At 49.4% G+C, this 20,280-nt stretch overlaps 1 protein-coding gene across 6 annotated transcripts in view; it reads right to left on the reverse strand.

Annotated features, from left to right (window-relative positions):
- Hivep3 (HIVEP zinc finger 3) overlaps positions 1-20,280 on the reverse strand; it is a 408,014-nt gene that overhangs the window by 55,302 nt on the left and 332,432 nt on the right. For 5 of the 6 annotated variants that reach the window (XM_085686507.2, XM_085686500.2, XM_085686501.2 and 2 more), the window contains one exon: positions 13,234-13,430. The exons of the other annotated variant lie outside the window; for it this stretch is intronic. The gene's annotated coding sequence lies outside the window, so the exon portion shown is untranslated. The remainder of the gene's footprint in view (positions 1-13,233; positions 13,431-20,280) is intronic. 6 annotated transcript variants of the gene reach the window in all.

The raw sequence follows: 20,280 nt of genomic DNA on the forward strand, positions 1-20,280 counted from the left end.
ACTCCCACTTCCAAATCCCCTATGCTCTACTAGTGTTTTATGCCTAGGCTTTCATCCCCGAGGCCTGCTTGGCCACGTGACACCTTATGAATGGCGAAGCCCGCCTTCTCCCTCCAGGTGTATGGCCATCATTCCTATCACTTGCCTGGTGCTAGGCGCTTCCCCTCCAAATCACAGGAGTTCAGCTGGCCCCGAGCAGTGAGTGTCTGACCTAAAGCTTGCCCTTGGCAGAAAGTGCTAGGACCCAGGGGGAGAAGGGACCTGCCAACAACACCAGGTCACAACAAAGCAAAGGCTGGGTCCTGGTTTTGGTTTCTTTACTACAAGGTGGAGTAGGTGTGACCAAAGATATGGCATTACTGAAGGAGCCCTGGAAAAACCCTGGGCAGAAAGGCACAGGCCTCACCTACTTGACTGGAAACCTCCGAGGCAGGGGGATTCCAGTACCTGGAACCCTGTGGGGTGGTAACTTCAAATCAAAATGACAGCACTTCTGGGAGAGAAGGGGTTGAGATGGAGAGGACTGGGTGGGGCTCTCCTGCAGTCGTTACAGGGTGGCATGTATACTGGTATTTACTATATTAACATATATTAGACTAAAATGCTGAAAACCATTTTATATGTACGTTGTTCCAGTGGCTTTCTCTTGCGGTGATAAACACCATGAGCAAAGGCAACTTGGGGAGGAAAGGGTTAATTTCAGCTTGCAGTCCACCAGTCAGGGCAGGAACAGCACACAGGAACCTGGAGGCAGGAATTAAGCAGGCAGTGGAGGAACTTGGCTTACTGGCTTGCTCTCACGGCTTGCCTCAGTCTCCTTAATACAACCCCGAGCCACCTGCCTAGAGGTGTCACTGCCTACAGTAGGCTGGGCCCTTCCCATCAATCAAGAAAATCCTAGACTTACCCACAGACCAATTTGATGGAGGCAATTCCTCACCTGAGGCTTCCTCTTCCCAGATAACCCCAGCTTATATCAAGTTGACAAAGCAAGCAAGCAAACACAACAACAAACAACCAGTGAGGGATAGAAAAATGGCTCAGGAGTTAAGAGCACTTGAAGTTCTTCCAGAGAATCCAACGTTTATTCCCAGAGCCCACATGGTCTGTAACACCAGTCCCAGGGGATCTAGTGCCTCTGTGGGTATCAGGTATGCACGTGGCAATCAGACAAAATACATGCAGACATAATAAATTATCATCGTCATCAAACCAAACAGCAATGCATTAAATATAAAAAGAAGTTCAGCCTCACTGTAACAACTCAGTTTCCTCTGCTAATGTCACACTCAGATCCCATCTCAAGTGGTTTTGATTTGCATGATGGCTCCCCCGCCAGTTGGCATCTTCTCTGTCAACTGTCCCTCCAATCTCCAAGTTTCTGGTTCTCAGTGTGGTGTGGCCACCCAGGACAGAGTCCACATTTGCCAGGGCCAAAGTATCACTTTGGACATGGCTCACATGGTCCAAGCTGGGTCTGGCTGACTCAGACAACCCTGGCCGGAGCCACGTGGCCCTGCAGATGGATGCCATACCAGGGAAATGAGCCTACTTGTACAACTGGGCCACCAGCAAATGCCTTTGTACTCTTCCTGCAGACAAGACTGGGCAATGTAAGCTGTGTGGCCTTCAGGTTTCAAGGGACCTTCAAGGGCACTGGCTTGAGCTGCCAGCAAGACTCAGGGCTTTCTTGGAGACTGTACCCAGGATGGTAACAATTAATTTTCCCTTTTTCCTCCCCTCCCTCACTTTATCACTTTCTCCCTCCGTCCCTTCCTACCTCTTTCTTTTGTGTGTGGAATGGGGTGGGGGGTAGCCTTTGGTTTTTATGCAAATGGCATTAGCCTGTATACATTTTTTTTACTCTTGGATTTTCTCCTAGACACTCTTTCTAGATCAAAAGTCAGATTTTTGTTTTCAGCAGTGAACGTGTACCAGACACAATTGTAAGTATTCCACACACAGCAATTCAGTTATTCCTCCTAATAAGCCTATAAGGTGGAGACTATTAGAACCTCTACTTGACTAGGTCATGCAAACTAGGTCGTAAGTGGTGGGACCTAGAATTCAGGACCTGTCTTCAGAGCCTGCATCCCTCACTGGGCACCGCATTGCTTGTCTAAGGAGGCACAAGGTCTGCTTGCTCCTGCTGAAGAGCGGGTGATGGTTTGGATGCAGTGCCTTTCATCTCAACTTTGCTCTTGAGGTTTTTGTTTGTTTGTTTTCAAGTCAGAGTTTCTTTGTGTAGCCCTGGCTGGCCTGGAACTCACTCTATAGACCAGGCTGGTCTCACACTCAAATCTGCCTGCCTCTGCCTCCCAAATGCTGGGATTAAAAGCGTGCGCCACCACCACTCTGCTCTTGAGTGTCTATGACCTTGTTTTTGCCTCTAGAATTTTGCAATAAACATCCTTTGCACAAACATCTTTATGTCCTGGTGCTGTTGTTCTACAAGTCAGATTCCCAGAAGAAGTGGGATCCTGGGCCAAAGAGGATGTGTGTCTTGGGTTACAGCAGTGATGCGGCCTATTGTTCAAGACATCGTCTACTGATGAGCCATGTGGATTTTGCTCACTAGTTTTGATTCTGTCCAAAGGATTACACAGGACATCTCTGATCCTTTTTCTAGTGGGTAGAGGACAGGGATACTGTCCCTATTTCTCCCAACATGGTGACTATTCCCCTGGACGGTTCTGGGACCTTTGGGAGAGCAGCACCTTCAGCAGTGAGTTGGTCTGTACCCCCTCTTCTTACTGAAAGTCCCACTCAGGGGGATGGGATGCTTCTGGAGGACAACTGGGCCACAATAGAAGGCTGAGAAAGCAGGACTAATAGCTCTGATCTTGAGCTCCCTAGTCAATCAATCAATCAATCAATCTCTCTCTCACACACATACATACACACAGAGTAGGGGGAGAGAGAGGAAGAGAGGGAGAGAAACACTCCTTTTGGAAAGGGGGGGTGGCAGAGAAGAGAGTAGCAACCGGCCTCATCCTGCCTGCATCAGCACATATCCTGTTAAGACCTGGATGATACTGACACTGGCCAAGCCTTCTAGCATCTTCTAGTTTCATGTCCTACTTCACAATAGAACCCTGGTGAGCAATGATAGAGCCAGACTCACATACTGGGTGTGTGGCAAGCCCTTCCAGGGAAGGTAGGTCCCTAGAGGTGTGGGGGTGAAGTGGGGAGGGAGGGGGTTTCTCTAGCTCTCTCTACTTGCTGGCTCCCAGGAACAGCCTTACTAGAAAGGCTTAGTGTAAATATTTTGCTAAGCAGCCAAGAGAGGAAACTTACCCAGGCTGAGCTGCCCAGTGCTGGGCACTGGCCATGGGCACAATACTCAATGAGGCCATTATTTGTGAAGGGAGGTCTGTTTGTTCTGCTGTGGGATGGTGCCAGAGCCCAGAGCCACCAGGCTTGCCACTCTGGCTGCCACACAGAAGAGTCTCCTCGCACTCAGCAGACCCTGTGGTTATGCAGTGCCAGGACAGGAGGTTAACTCTCTGGCGAACCAGCAGCCAGGCTTCATTGCTTCCTGCCTGAGCACGTCTGTCTGAAGATGTTGAAATTGAGGACCACAGTGTTCACAAAATGTGCTCAGGCCCCAGACCTTCAGGTCTACTTTGGAGGGTGTGGTACCAGGGAGCTGGGGGCCCATCCATGTATTAATAGCTCCCGGTCCCTCCTTCCCATCTAGACTGGTGCTCTGACGATACTGTTTCTGGTCTCATCCTCCTCTTCCTCATCAATTGGACTTGGAATAAGTCATTCCTAAACACAGGGTCTACCCACTTCCTCAAGGCCTTCCCTGATCACTCCAGGCCTCAGAGCCTGAGACTAAAAGAGTGGCTTTTCAGCCATCTTGGAACTAACTATCCACACACCCATTTTGTAGATGAGTAAGCCAAGGCTTAGAGACACTGAATAGCCTGAGATGCATCAGTCCATGAGAATGCTGGTGGGATTTCCTGGCAAAAGTCTCTCCTCTGTGCCTGGTGTCTCATCTTAGTGAATCATGCTGGCTGGAACTCACTATGGCCAGAGATCAACCCCATGCACCTCTAATCGTCACTTGACCCGACCCCCAGTGCAGGTGTCTCCATGCCACAACCAGGAGGGCCACAGGACACTCACACTCCCTCCTTCTGCTCAGCTCAGACCTCCTCAGTTGCTCTGCATGGCCTGCTCTCCCCAGCCCCACCCTGCAGTCACACTGGCCTCCTGTTCTTGCTGGACAGGACCCCACCTCTGCCCAGGGCTCTGCCAGCTGTCCACAGAACTGGCACCCGCACTCCCCTTGGTTCCCTACTTGGACACCATCCACCCAGGTCACTTGCTACCTGCTCAGGACACTGCCTGGCCCAGACTGCCTGATTCAGAAGTCACCACAACTTGCCAACCCTGTACCACCTATTCATTTCCTGGTTGTCACCGTCACATGCTGTACTCTACTTAAGGAAAAAAATACCTATCTATGTAATGACTCAAAAGTATTATAAATATATGTATAATATTTATCTCCCCTGGCCCTGCGTGTGTGTGCACACGCGTGCTGGGAATTGAACTCAGGTACTCAGCTCCCCACCCTATCTTCTCCACAGGAATATGGAGAGAGAGGCGCCGTGTGTTGTCACCAGGAACAGTGCTCAGCACCTCATGTTGAACAGGCTGAATTTCAGCACATCTGCCTATCTCATTGTGTCAGTTGTGTGTGTGTGTGTAGTTTGGTTTTCAGTCTGTGTGCAGGACTAAGGGAAGGCAGGCGGTGTTCTGGGAGGCCAGTGGGTGCTGGCACTCAAGGACTTGGGTCCATTTCTCTGACCCAGGCTCAGGTGCTCCCCAACAGCAAGATCACAGCAGCAGTCCCAGAGCAGCTGCTCAGAAGGAGCTGCTGTGACATCTCCACTTGGATGGCGCACCCTTTCTCGGACTTGCCAGTCCAGGAATCTCACCAAGTATGTTGAACTCTCTAGTGGGTGACCCCTAGAGACAGCTGTCAAGTGGAAAAAGAAGCATGCTGGGGAGAGGGAAGGGAGGGCGCTGAGCCCACCCAGTAGAGGACAGAGATTTGGACCAACAGGAAGGATGATTCCCGAGGGCCAGCCAACAGCACAGGAACAGAGGCAGAATGGTAAGGCTTGTCCCGACAGGAGAGATGGGTGGTTCCTGTTCCCGTCACCAGCACACCTGCACCCATGCTGGCTAGGAGCACACGGTCACAGGCAAACAGAAACTCCCCCCTTCAGTCCCATGTGAGAGACATTTTTATTTACTTATGGCACGATTTCTTTCAGGTTGGCCGGCTTCATTCTAAAGCGGTGCCTAAAGTCAGCTCCCCAGGTGACCTGTGGTGCCACCTGCCTTTCTGTGTGCCCCACCCTGCCCGTTCTGAGCCTGGGTCTGTCTCTCTCCGAGTGTTGCTTCACAGCAGCTTGCTCCTCCCTCAGGCTTCATCCCTCACCCCCCTGCTTGTCTCCCAAGAGCACTGATTCTTGCAGCTGCACACTTCACCTGCCCTCCAGCCTGCGTGCCTGCTATCCCCCTGCCTGCCCATCTGCCTGGCACCCCACACTCCTGTGTATTTCCAGCCGTTGCACCAGGCTCGGTCACTCCTGTAGCTTATCAATGTCATTATCCTCGCACAAAACTCACCTTTTGTCTCTCTGTCTGTGGGTGCCACCAGGCTCCTAAACCTCAAGGTTTGTAACCAGCTACCCCTAAACCTTACTGCCCTGTGTCCTGTACTACCTATCCCTCTCTTCACCTTGTCTTCCCTTCCTTCACTTGCTCTTCAGTTACTGGCCTTACACTAGTCTGTTACTCGATCTTACACTAGTCTGACAGGTCCTTCTCCATTGGTGGCTCCTCCAGGGTCACCTCCACCTGAGACCATGAGAGGGCATCTATTCCAGAATCAGCATGTTTCCATGTCTGCACATGGTGACAGAGTGACCCTGGACAAGTCACCTGCTCTGCCTGAGCCTGTGTCCCCATCTCTGTTCTCTGTGAGGATTCTTCGTTCTGATTCCCCTTACATCAGTCTGGCAGGGGAGGCCAACCACCCACCGCAGGTGACACTGATGTGAGCATTGCTTGTAGTCAACATCTATAGGTAAATCACAGTCTCCTTCCTACAGATAGCTGCACATCCAGCATCCAGCGCTCCCTTCCCCTGCAGCCTCCTAGCCTCTTGTCTGAGACAGGGCCTGAGACCTGCCTGTTAAAAAAGTACCCAAGCAATTACAGTGTGTGTGTGTGTGTGTGTGTGTGTGTGTGTTTGTGTGTGTGGTATGGTGTGGTGTGGTCTGGTATGCAGTGTGTATGTTTATGTGTGGTGTGCATGTGTATGTATTTGTATGACATGTGGTGTGTAGTATATGTATATGGTGTGTATAGTGTGCATGTGTATATATGCCTGTGCATGGTGTGCATGTGTGTACATGGTGTGTATATGTGTATGTGCAATGTGTGTACATGTGTAGTGCATGTGTGTGTGATGTGTGTAAGTGTATGTGGTTTGTATTATCTTTTTGTATGTGGTGGTGTGTGTATGTGTGTGGTGTGTATGTGTGAGTAGTATATGTGTGGAGTGTGTGTGTGTGTGGGTATGTGGTGGGTAAGGTTTGTCGTGTGTATGTGTGTGTGTGGTATGTATGTGTGGTCTACGTGTGTATATGGTGTGTTGTGTGTGTTGTGTGTGTGTGTGGTGTATGTGTGGTGTGGATGGTGTCATGTGTAGAATAGCATCTTGAACGATGCCTGAAGAAGTTGTGACTTAAGAGAAAAAGCTCAGACTCCTTATACTCTCCTGCACTGGCAAGTCTGTATTCCACTCAGTAGCCAGTGCAGCCTGTGCATCACTGCCTGAGTCCAAAATGGGATCTGTTCTTCTCTGGCCATTTCCCAGCACAGCAAGCCCTCCTTGCTTAGGAAGTCCTTGCCAACCTGCAGTGTCTGGCTTGAATGCTTTCTGATTATTTCAGAAATCTCAGGGACACCCCCTGCTCCAGGCACCCCAGAAAACACACAGTGTTGTTTTCTGTTTCAGTAGCCTTCTGGATTTTCCACTCTGGACTGCGAATTTCCTGAGGCATTTTCTATGGCAGAACCTTGTATTTAATGACCAGTTCTTAATGAGCACCCATTGGGTTATGGAGAAGGCAGATAGAAGGCCAGCTTGCCGGCTCTCAGGTCTGAAGGCTGGGTCAGGGTAGACATGAAGGCAGGGATCCACAGGACCCCACAGCAAGGGTACCTAATGGAGGAGTGACACATGGAGCAGACAGCATGGGAAAGGCTCTGAGACTGAGCACTGATATGGAAGCAGGGGGCGGAGGAGCCTGAGGATGCCTGGGTAGCCAGGCAAGAGTGCTGAGCTAAGGGCTGCATTCTTCCTGTAGGTCAGGGGTGGACACATTCAGCTGCTGCCTATTTTGGTCCATACTATTTTTTCTGGAACACAACCTGTTCATCTTTATATCTACAGCTGACTTCATGTTGCCACAGCAAACTTCTAAGAGAGTGGGCTTGCCAAGTCCAAAACATGTACTACCTGGCCACCCCGAGGGCAGCTTTGCTGACCCCTGGCACAGCACTGGAAGGGGACAGGATGGTCAGAAATGTGTTTTGTCACTTGGGAATATCACAGGGGTGGGCCAGACAAGCTGGTGGAAGGAACAACTGTAAACCGATACAATGGTTCAGTCAAAAGAAACATGGTTGCTTTTCATGAAAAGACATGCTAAGTGTTACTATATACCTACACAAAGCCAAGCCCTTTTCATATGTTCCTTGACTAAATCCTCACAGGAGCTGCTTGGCATCTCTACTGTTGTCTCTGTGTTTGACATAGAGCACAAGGAGGTTAAATACTTTGCCCAATGGCACATAGCCAGGAGGCAAACCCAGTGGTCCAACAGGAGCTGGGACCCTCCATGCCAAGTTCTAGGTCTTCAGATTCAAGCACATTTGCTTGTTGACAGATTTTCTAGCAGCCTTCCCGAGAATCTACGGAGCACAGCTCCCCGGAAGGGGACCTACCCCGTGTCCAGTCAGGCAGGAAGTGGGAGGCAGAAGCAGAGCTATTTTGGAGAAGCGACAGGAAAAACCGCGAAGCTTCCTACCTGTCCTGTTATGCCCCCATCTGTCCTGGGAAACAAGGCTGCCCCTCTCTTAGATAAAAAGGTGTCTCTCCCCACACAGTGGCTCTTCTACCAGAGCTGGGAGAGCAAGGACTAAGCTTAGCACACGTTGGCTATTTTTAAAAGACTACATAAACAAACAGGGCTATGTAAATAAGAAAAAAATATGAGGTCATCCCTTCAAAACCTAAAAATGGTTTTCCTATGGGGGGGGGAGTAGATTTATACAACCTCAAAGAGGATGAGGACTCAGGCTTCTATCCTCTGGAACCTTCTCTAGTCCATAGTGTCCCAAGCCACCAGACCTGACCCTCCCTTCCTCACACGCATGGAGGCAACAGCAGCTGGTCTGGAAGTCAGGACTCCTGGCTTTTATCCCTGGCTCTGTGGGCTTTGCCTCAATGCTTGCAGCTACTGCCCAGCCCCTGCACTACACCTCCTCTGGGCCTTGACACCCGTGCTCTTGCCACTCACAAACTATCTACACTCACAGATCTTTGTGTTCAACGTCCAGTGCCCACTAAACACTTCCCAGAAACCTTCGCAGTACCCACTGTGGGTGCAGGGGCAGCAGGCAGCAGTCCTATGTGTGCAATCAGAGCAGACATGAAAGCAGGCTTCCCCAGAACCTCATGGCAAAGGCTCCAAAAGCCCTAACACCATTGAGGAAGGGCACATGGGGTAGGGCATGGAAAAGAAGACAGAAGAAACAGTATGGGAAATCTGACTGCAGCTGTCTATCACCACGCAGCGCACCATCACCTGCTACACAGCCACAGAAGCCCCTGACGTGTGTATCAGAAGAGACGGTAATACCCCCATCCCTTCTCTCTGTGCATTGTCACCTGTCCCCAAAGTGAACCTGTACCTTGCCCTCTGTGCGGACAGCTGTAAGTCATGAAGGCAGCTGGAGAGCTGAACTTGGGAGACATTACAAGCATTGGCGGGAGTCATGGGGCCTTTCTGTGTTGCTGGAAGACAGTTTGTGCCAGGGACTTGACTCTCTGACTTGCTCCCAGGATCTCTTCCTCTCTCCCCTCCTCCACCTCCCAACAGGACACTCAGCATCCTTTATTCCTCCCTTATCCTTTAGCAGTGGAACAAGAGCAGCCAATTCTTGCTGAAGGCAGTCTTCAAACTGTGTTCCACTAAGCCCTTTCAGAGGGGGGCTCTTCAATCACCACAGGAGAAATTTGGGCTAAAAATACAATTTGGCTCCTATCAGCACCGTAACAGAAAGCAGACCAGTACATTTGAACATGTTCTTCAATGCATTACAGCATGGGGAATGCAGGTTACCAGCTTAGGCTGGCTTGGATAGACTCTGCAATGGGGTCAGGGAAGATCTTGACCTTCTGGGCCGATATGTCTATCTAGAGTCACTGGGTTTGAGCTCTTTCCTGGGTGCAGTCTTTCCAGGGCCATGTATGGGTCTGAAAAACCACACAGGCAAGTGCACTCCTAAGCTGTCAGTGATGAGGGGCAGAGTCACAAGGTTAAGCTCCCAAGTATGGGGAGTGTGGGGCTTCCTGTCAGACTGGCATTTGTAACAAGAAGCAATTCAGGCAGCTGTTGGAAACTGTTGATGATGCAAACTGGAACTCCCTCGCAGGCCTCCTGGAATGCCCCTAGCACAGCTACAGTTACCCATCTGCCTTCTTATTGAGAAGGGTTAGGATTCACTGTTTTCTTTATAATCTCCCTCCACCGTGTGTGTGTGTGTGTGTGTGTGTGTGTGTGGGTGGGTGTGTGTGTGTGTGTGAGGTATGTAGAGGTCCTAAGTGAGTGTAAGCTGTCTTCCTTGACTACTTCCGACTTTACCTGTTGAGGCAGGGCCTCCCACTGAACCTGAAACTTGCTGAGTCTAGTTAGTCTAGCTAGCCATCTTGCCAAGGGGATTCCCTAATCTCTGTTCCCCTCCCAACCCCGCACATTACAGATGGCCACATATCTGCCCAGCTTTTTACAGATTTTCTTTTTCTGGGACTCTGAACTCTGGTCCTTAATCCTTTGGGACAAGTGTTTTCTTCACTGAGTTATCTTCAAAGCTCTGGATTCCTTAATTCTTAATCCTCACCAAGCCAACCAAGAGGAAAGGGAACATGTAAGCTTTAGCTGGCAAGCACAACCACGGACACTGAGGACAGAGGTCAGCACACTATCTGTAAAAGATTAGATTGCCTATTGTTCAGGCTTTGAGGGCAGATGGACTGAAGCAGCCAAAGGGAGCATTTGAATGAATGGCATGTGTGTGTCAATAAAGCTTTATTTACACAATCAGGTGGCAGCCACAGGCCCTAACTTGTGGATCCCTAGTCTAAAACTTCAGATTAAAAGTTTTTATGCATGGAAGCATAGCTATTACTTTATGTGTAAGCCTCCATAATAAATCAATGTTAAAGATTGAAACTTAAAAAGATTAAAAAGTAAACCCACTTCAATCTGATTTACACCACCATTCCAAACAAGATTCAACTTTTTAAATGGCTTCTAAGACAATGAAAATTTGGAAACTACTAGCAGCAATGTTTACTGCGAACATATTTCCCAATTCATTTTCATGTTGAAAAAAAAAGTTTTGGCTTCCAGCCACTCATTCAGAAATCACCTTATTCTGGAGACAGTCCCAGGTTAGGTCTCTCCTGAGCAGAAGTATGGGCTCCCTCTTATCTTGCCCTCAAATGACTCCAATGCCTGTTGGGAACCCAGGCATTCCCAAACCTCGAGTGGTGCTATTGGGCCACCTGGTCCCTGGCGTGGTGGATATGCACACTTCACACCTGCTATCCTGGACCCTCACTTTTCATCTGCATGGATGCCCCATAGTCAAGTCCCTTTCTTGGTGGCCCAGCTGTGCCCACAATCTCCTGGATCCCCCAGCAACTCTGAGTCAGCACCCTATTAATCACCATGAGTTCTTCCCGGGGAAAGTGCGGGAAGGGGTGGGGCCAGACTTCTGGCTGGATATCAGGGCTCATTTCCTGCTGGGCAGGACTCCCTCTGCAGATTGCCCTGCAGCTGTCAGAGCCCATGTAGACAGCGGGGAATTTGGGCATGAAGTAGGGGAGGGCAAATGCTAGGGCTGGGAGAGTCCTGGGTGGCTCCTCTTAACTCCGTGTTCCTCAGAGAATTCCAGTTCTAGGCTATTCAAGAACCCAGTGTACACTGTAGACCAGACTTCCAAGGCTGCTAAAGGAGGACTCCCCCCAACACAGTTAACCGTCATATGCACAGATGGCAACAAATGCTAAATCAATATACCAGGTGGTGCTGCTGGAGGCTAAGGAATGGGACCCACTGGGGATGGCACCACTGATCTCGACTGAAATATGGTTACTGCTAGAGGAGTCACTGAAGCTAGGGCCAATCTTCAGGAAACCCTTCAGTGGAGGAAAAGGGGCTAGCTCTTTTACTGCCTGCCCCTGTGAGCTGTGTGACAATCTTTAAACTAGAGAACCTTTCTATGTCCAGTATTCATATATCCATTTAAAAGGGGCAACAAGGCCAGGCCTCACTAGGATTATTTTTCAGAACTTAGACTTGTCTAGGAAATGCCAAGCCTTGCTGAACCCTTCACTTTATGCTCCTATGCCAGTACCAGGTGGTACGGTATAGCAGATCTGTCACCAGGAGGATGGTTGGCTGAGTTGCCTGCACAGTGGTGGAGGGTGATAGGAAAGCCCCCACATGGGCAGTCCCTGTTCTAATGAAACCTCTTCTGTATGTTCACAGCACCCCTGTGAGGCGGGTGCCACATCGTTCTGTATTGCAAGAGACAAAATTGAAGCCAAGAGGGAGACACAACATGTTTCTAAGACCAGTAAAAGCCAATAAAATTGGAATTTTTTGAACTCAGGGATCCCTGAGTTCAATATCACCACAAACAGCCTTCCCCAAAATGAGGTCCAGATAGTTAGTTCTTTCTGGGGCCCAGGAATACTTCTGGTTAGGACAGACTTGTTGAGCTAAAGGCAAGGTCCGCACACCCAAGTCCATGAAGCTACAACAATGCTGCCCCTGAGGTGACCTAAGCCCTGGCCCTCACACTGCACCATGAGAAAATGCCTGCTCTAACCAGAGGGGACGAACAGACCAGGTGGGAAGTCACAGTTTTTTACACCTTGAACATCATAGCTGAGCCCACAGATGTAAACATAAGAAGGGCAGAGCATTCCCAGAGTCCTCAGAAGGCAGCTCCCAGGACCCACTCCAGAATCCAAACATAGTGGGCATGATGGTGCATACTTGCAACCTGAGAACTGAGGCTGCCTGAGCCAGAAGGACTGTGAGCTCAGGGCTAGCCTCGGCTAACAGTGTGATGCAGTATCAAAAGAGAGGACTCCAGATACAGATCCCTACGTCCCTAGTGCCTGAGCCAGAGGGCATAGGTGTTCTGGGGGAGCCCAGGTATCTTCATTCCCTTTTGAAACCAGGTGTTCTCTCCTTCAACCCTATCAGCTCCCCGGAAGATACCAACACATTCTGTAGCAAACAAAACACCCTAGGATTTGACCCTTACCTAAAGACCTTTCAGTACCAACCCCCCACTCATATCATAGCCTGCATTGCCATTTTAAATCCCCAACACCTAGATTCACATATAAATACAATACAGGAGCCCAGGGACCTCACTGTTCCATTGACTCAGCATTTGGATAATTGGAAATCTCTAGGTATGACATTCTTCCACAGCTCCTGATGGGGGCCTTTTGAAGTCACCACAATCTATGAATGGGCAGGGGGTGAGGGTGAGGTAGGGTGGTAAGGATTAGAGGGAGGACAAGACTAAGAAACATGAGAGGCCTGGGACTTTGAGAGACAATCCTGTGTCCTTTACCAGAGGCGAGGGGGGAGACTGAGCAGCTAGTGGTGAGGGACAAGGTGGCATTTTAGGGAGATGATGTGGGAAACAGGGATAAAAACGCAGGATTCCTAACCAAGGCATCCATGGAATTCTGCTCTGGCAGAGGTCAAGGCAGGCAAGGATAGGCAGCAATGGCCACTCTCACAACAGAATCTTTTTAAGAGAACAGAGAGCTCCTGCTAGCTGAAACGGCAGTGGGCAAGCGCGGCCAGGACGGTTTCTTACCTGCGCTGCAGGCACCACTTTCGATGACCAAAACTGAACCGCTGCTCTCTCTGGAAGCCAGCGTTCATGTCCACTCCCGCTGTGATGCCTCTGCTCACACACCGTTCCTCCCTGAGGAAGGGACAATGTGCCTGGCCAGTGCCTCGGGGGAGTCTTCCATGAGCTACTTCAAGGCGTCTTGGTTTGTGCCTCTGATCCTGCATGGGGTGGGGAAGGTGGAACCCACGTCAGAGAGTTTTCTAGATCAACTTTAGACAGAGAACGACTCCTGCCTTATCCCAGGTTCTGAACTCCCTCCAAGCTGATTTTTTTTTGTCCCATGTCCTCCCAGGGAGTCAGTGGGGGAGCAGGAGCTCCGGGATGACACACTCCACTCCTTGGGTCCATGCTGTATTTCTCTGAGCCTCATTCTCTGCCAGTCAGGGAGCATGGTTCCTGGTGGACTACAAGGTTTCCAGATGCCTGGAGTTCAGTCTTGGGATCATGACAGATGACCGGGGTCTGTGACAGGGCACTCTTGACCTTCAAGAGGCTTGAGGGAACTCTACTTTAAAGGCGGAGCTTCCCGTTTGGTTCTAGACGAGGAAGTCAGAGAGACTGGCATCAGCCAGACTCTAGGAACTCCTGGTCTGAAGGTGGAAGGGCCATGTGGGAAGGATCCGGGGGCAGCTGCTAGCATGACCACCTAGAACGACCACGCAGCTGAAAACTAGCAAGAAAACAGAATCCCGGTCCCCCAACCACAGGGGATCAGGTTACACCAACACAGGCTTGATTCTGGAAGAGTGTAACACTGCCCAGAGCAGAGTTGAGTCCTCAGTTTACCCATATCCAATGCCAGCCTGAGCAAACTGCAGAGGAAAGTGGGTGCATTCACAGTGGCCTGGCCATAGACTAGGGACCGATATAAGCAAGCTGGCACATAGGTATGGTACACAATCACTAAACTTGAGGGGTCTGCTACCCAGCAAGAGAAAGCTCACATGACTAACAGTGCCTGCAGGGTCTTCAGACAGGGTAAGGACTGGAGGTGTGAGAATACGATGTGGTTCCCAATTTACTAAAAAAAACCTAGTATTCAGGCCAAGGGAAGCCTGGGGCAAGAGAGGAGCTCCATCGTGGTTACTGAGCAAAGGGATGGATGAGCAAACTTTGCTGCTCAGGCACCAGCTTATCTGGTTGTTGTGCCACTCAAACAAGAAACAACAGAGGAAAGCGCTCCCTAGCCCAGAAAGCCCGAGTTGTTTAGCCATGTGCGGCATCACAGTCCTAGTTCCCATGCTCATTGAACTGTCTGGTTTGTCTGCTTCTGGTGGTACGGTGTGATAGCTGAGGATGTGGTCTCTTAGGCTATAATACCCCAGGTTCAAGTTCATGCCCTTCTCCTTATGACCTTGATGGTACGGGAAGTCACTGTGTGAAAAGGAGGCTGAGGATGGCGAGGGTTCCCAGGGCTTTCATGAGTCACTGTGCATGAAGTGCTGAGAACAATGCCTGGCACGTGGCACAACCCACATAATTGCCACGGACTTTGTCCCAGAGTGGAGCTTAGTAATGTGGGGTAACCTGCTCATAGGCCTGGGGCATTGTCCCCTTGCTCACTTTCGGCACCATGCTTTGTAAGAACTTAGTCCTTGGCAACCACTCCACAGGGCTGATTACTACAGAACAGAGGTCACCTGAGGTCCTCAATGTCCTCTCCCACCTCACCTACTGCTGTTCAACTCTGCAGAGTGGCATTTGGCCACCACACGGTAGAGAGGACTGGCTCTGCGGCTCCCTGTGGTAATTTTTTTTTAAGTCTGCCAATGGAACCATCTAGACTTTTCATAATTCCGCCATTTCCCATCAATTCCAAGTCTGACTTCCCAATCCACTGCAAGTATTACAAAGCATGGGGGTACCCGATTCCTCCCACTAAGATCCCAGGGGACACACAAACCAGGTCCTACCTCCTAACCCCCATTCCCTCTCTCACACCATGTCTGCCTGTCCAATCGATCAGTCTACTCAGCTAGTTCCCACCACACCAGACATGAGTTCCACTGCCCATGAAACCCAATGCACACTTGTGGCGTATCTCTTGAGGTGAGTGAGTGTCCACTGTGCACATACCAAGAGCTGAGAGCTCTAGATGGAGTGATGTTCACCCAGGCTTCCTCTGAATCCCATGCAGCCCCTAGCAGGCATCTCACACACAGACAGTGGGTGGCAATGCCTTTTAGAACCCAACATGGTTGTTCATTCACCTAACAGTTGTGCACTTAGTGCCCATGTTGGGTCCAGCTGGCTGGCAGTGGCCAAAGGCAGAAACTGGACAAGATTTGGTCCTTGTTTTCAAAGGAACAGTGGAGTTGATTCTGATGGTGTCTGGATGTAGGAAAGAGGGTTTCAAACTGACACCCCCCCCAATTGCCCCTCCCTGCATCCCTGCATGGGGGCAGTCAAGAGCCTACACACTGAGGGCTAATGACTAAGGCAGAGCCAGTGGGGAAACGAGGTTTGCTAGAGGAGGAACAGGACTCGAGTGGAGTGAGGTTATGGAATGGATTTGATTAATGAGTTAATGTGCTTGGGATGAGGAGGCGTGGCTTGTGGAGGAGACAGGAGGGGCAGAAGCACAGAGGCCATTATCATCCTATCATGGACCACCCCGAAGTCTTCTTCAGTAGCTGTCCAGCTATACCTGTATACTGGTCACCTGAAAATGTCATCCCCAATCCCCAAGTTTAGATGACGGAGAGGGCCCATTGGTCGGCCTCTTATCCTCCAAATATCGCTGACACAAAAAAAGAGACTATACAAATTGGAACAGATCCCGAGTCATACCAGCCGCCAGAAAGCCTGAGGACTCAGAGGAGTGGGGACCAGAGAAAGTCCAGTTACACACACTGACTGCTCCTGCCAGGCACGGGAAACCGGCTTAGACTGGGACCGGGAGTCTTGGCATAAAGGATCCTCTGAGTCTCCAAAGAGACCAATGTGGGCAGGAAGGAAGCACCAGAAGCCGAGGCCACCCACCTCTGCCCTGCACACCTTCAGCCAGGAATTCTGGCTGGGCAGATGATGTGACAGACGTTAAGAAACTCCCAGAAGGAACCATCCTCTCCTTAGCGGCTTATGCAATATAATCCTGTGGTTCCCTCGTCTTGCCTCAACACTCCATGCCTGCTGCTTCCACCAGCCACAGACTGTTGTGTGACAGTCCTTACACAATCTTGAGTCAATCCCCATGGAAAAAGAATGTTTAGTCCTCAGCAGAGCCAGCCTCCCCTACTCAGACACACCAGCACTCTGTGTGTTGGGGAGCACAAAGATGGCTTTGATTAATGCCATCTTGATGAGATTTGAAAGGGCAGCGTTTCTAGGTCTCTATAAAATTGTTGAGAGCTACATTGACCTGTGTCCTGGTTTGCTTTCTGTTGCTGTAATAAAACACTCTGACCAAAAGCAACTTGGGGAAGAAAGTGTTTATTACATCTTAGACTTCCAGGTCATGGTTGATCACTGAGGGCAGCCAGGGCAGACCCTCAAGGCAGGAAACTGAAAGCAGAAATATGGAGCAGAAAATGGCTTCCTAGCTTCCTCTCTGTCTTGGGCTTAGTATTTCTCCTAGTGCCCAGACCTCCCTGCCTAGTGATGGTGCCGCCCACAGTAGGCTGGGCCCTCCTACATCAATCAAGACACTCTCCCAGACATGAGCATAGGCTCGTCTGATCCGGAAAATTCCTCAACTGAACTTCCCTTTTCCCAGGTGACTCTAGGTTGTGTCTGTTGACAATTAAAGCCAAACGAACCAGCACACACTGGAATTGATATCTCCTACCTTGACTGCTAGTGGGTGACAGGGAAGAAACCTCAAGGCTTGAGGGGGAAAAAGAGGCAATAAAAACCCGAGATCCATTGCTCAGTCAAGGCTCAAATAGAATATGAGAAACACTAAAATAAGAGGCCACCCACCTATCTGTTCTTAAAAAGTCGCTCAAGGAAGTACTCCAGCAGAGTAAGTCATTCAAGAAAGGACAAGGTGGGAAGAACAGGAAACAGGGGCAATACGAGCGGACGGTGTGCAGTGTCGTCTGGACAAACGTCTACCAGGATGGGGACACACTGCTGGAAATTTTAAACTTACTTCTCAATATGAACACACAAATGTTTCACATAAGGTAAATATTTCTAAAGGAAAAATAAGACAGCCTTCTTACCACCGAGTACAGGAGAGAAAGTAGGAACATAGACTATTCAAGCAATGTAGCAAGAATCAGGAAAGCTAAAGTTGATCAGGAAGGAAAAAGGATAACAAACAAGAGACATGAAGTATGATTGTGAAAGAGAGCCAAGCATACTAATGAATTCAATAATGCAAATAAATTCAATTTTCTTATTCTAAGTTAAGAGACCAGGATGGTAAAAGAAAATATAAACCCAATCATATATCTGGAAATAATACACTTAAACTGATGAAGGAAATCTAAGAAATGGGGGAAATGGTTAAACAGGCAAGAGGTTTAGTAGTCCTGGCAGTTACACTGAGGAATGAAACACAAAAAGCCGGGCAGAGAAAAGTGGGGCGTTTTGTGCTGTTCGAGGCCTCTTTCCACAAGAAGGTACAAGTCACAAAAGCTTAGCCTTCACCTTGAACAAAACGAGGGGATCCTGCAATCACAGAACCATGGGGTAAGCAGGGGTATCACGGTGCCTGTGCACTTGTGATCCTAGCCCCAGGGAAGCTGAGACAGGAGACTGGAGTTCTAGGCCAGACTGAATTACACAGTGAGACCCTGTCTAGAAAACAAAACAAAGCACCATAGGGAGGGAGAGTGAGTGTCCTGGGTGTCACCAGTCAGTGTGGACAGGGCATGGGACCCCCAAAGATGCCCATGGAGAATGTGGAGATGGAGTCTGTAAGCTTTCCTTTCCCTAGACCCCACACAGATAGAAGGTATTTTACTCATGCATCCTCACACTGGAAGGCAGGAAAGCCATCTGCTTCCAAAGCATGGAAGTAGATGCAGCTCTCAGGGCAACAGCCAGAAATCTGTGTAGCAGAAACCAAAACACCAAATCAGTGGGGCATGTGGTGGTGCCAAGACATGTTCTAAATGACTTGAATAAAGGGACACCCTGGAGGGAGGGAACCTTACTGCGTGGAAAGCTGTGGGCACGAGCAACCCTGCACTCAGAGGGAAAACAAACCCAGAGTGTGTCTGTGGTGACTGGAGAGGGGACCAAGTGACACAGGTTAAGGATTTCCCTGAGCAGAAGTGGCGGCACACACCTGGAATCCCAGCTACTCAGGAAGATGAGGCAGGGGGATATTTGAGACCAGCCTGGCAACTCAGCAGAGCACTATTTTAAAATACAATCAAAGAGACTGGGACGGGGCGGGGCGGGGGTGCTGAGACTGTTGTTCAGCCGCAGAGTGTTTGCCTAGGATAAGGGAGGCCTTGGCTTCAACTCTTGTATTGAAAAAAAAAATCAGCCAAAATAGCCCAGAAGGATGAAATGATTAAAGTCTAAAATAAAAATGAGCAAATGAGCAAGTGAAGCAGCCACCACCACCACCACCACCAACGCAGTGGCACGGCTGTAACGTGACACCGAGAACGCCTGTAACTGCCACCAGCAAATCAGACAAGGAGTAGAAGCAAAGTCAGAGCATTGAGAAAGGTGACACGGATGCACACATGTATGAAGTTTGGGATGTAATTCTTATGTTGATGGTGCAGTTGGAAACTGACTTTTCTTGGAAACAATTATACACTAAACTGGAAGGAAAGAGAGAAACACTGAACCAACCAATAACTACAGGAGAAGCTGATCGGGCTGCCAGAGAGTGGATTCCCAAATGCCAGCGAAAAGATGGGGAATTCAAATAAAAGGACAGCGGACTGTGTGTCCCCTGGCTCACTAGGTACTCTGGAAGTACCATGATGTGCAGACACCGTTCTCGGCCACCATGAAATAATAACACAGAAATGTCATAAAACAGAGAGGAGCCTTTCTGGAGCGGAGCAGCCAGCCGGATGAGAAGAACAACAAACAGATGGCATGATGAGCCGTGGTGAGTGCCACAAGGAAAGCAAACGGTAGAACTACACCCCAGGGCACATGGGGAAGGCTCCTTCAGATAGGGTTCACAAGCCACTCATGCCTAGGTGAAGGCTCTGCTTGAAGATATAAACAAGATAGGTGTCCTGGGTAGGGGTTCGAAGTCTGTGGTAAACACCGTGGCCAAAAGTAGCATGGGGAGGAAAGGGTTATTTCATCTTACAACTCTCAGGTCATACACCAACCCCGAGGAAGTCAGGGCAGGAACCTACAGGTAGGAACTGATGCAGAAACACTGCTCACTGGCTTCTTCACCATGGCTTGCTCAGCCTGGTTTCCTACACAGCTCAGGTCTTCCTGCCCAGGGGTGGGCACCACCCTGTGGACTGAACCCTCACATATCAACCCTTAGTAAGGAAATGCATTCCAGACTTGCTCATAGGCAATCCGATGGAGGAATTTTCTCAGCTGAAGTTCCTATTCACATATAACTCTAGTTGACTAAAAACCAACCAGGATGCCAGGCATGATGGCATGTGCCTGTAACCCGTAGCCCAAGCACTGGGGAGGCTGAGGCAGGAAGGTACCAAATTTGAGGCCGTCTTGGGCTGCATAGTGGACCTTATCTGAAATCCCATTCAGACAGACATAACATACAAGCAAACCTGTGAAAAATGCCAGGGCTGTTGGAACATTTGTGTAACACTGTTGGGAAGTAGCTTTCAAAGCCTGAGTTGGACTTTAGTGTTCTTTAAAGGTCAATATTTTTGACTACACACACACACAAAAATCAAGTAACCTATGCAACAGAAGACCCCCCACACTGATATTTTAAAAGGAAAATAAAACAAATTATAAAAATATTTGCAGATTTTTTAATTCTTAAGGTTCAATTCCTATAATTCTGGAGAAAAGAAAGCTTAAAGTCCCATTATTTACACCATCAACGTAACTCTTTTGTCAGACATGTTCCTTATTTTGAGATGGAATACTTGG

The sequence above is a fragment of the Myodes glareolus genome, chromosome 3 (assembly GCF_982192425.1).
Source record: "Myodes glareolus chromosome 3, mMyoGla1.1, whole genome shotgun sequence".
Classification (NCBI taxonomy): domain Eukaryota; kingdom Metazoa; phylum Chordata; class Mammalia; order Rodentia; family Cricetidae; genus Myodes; species Myodes glareolus.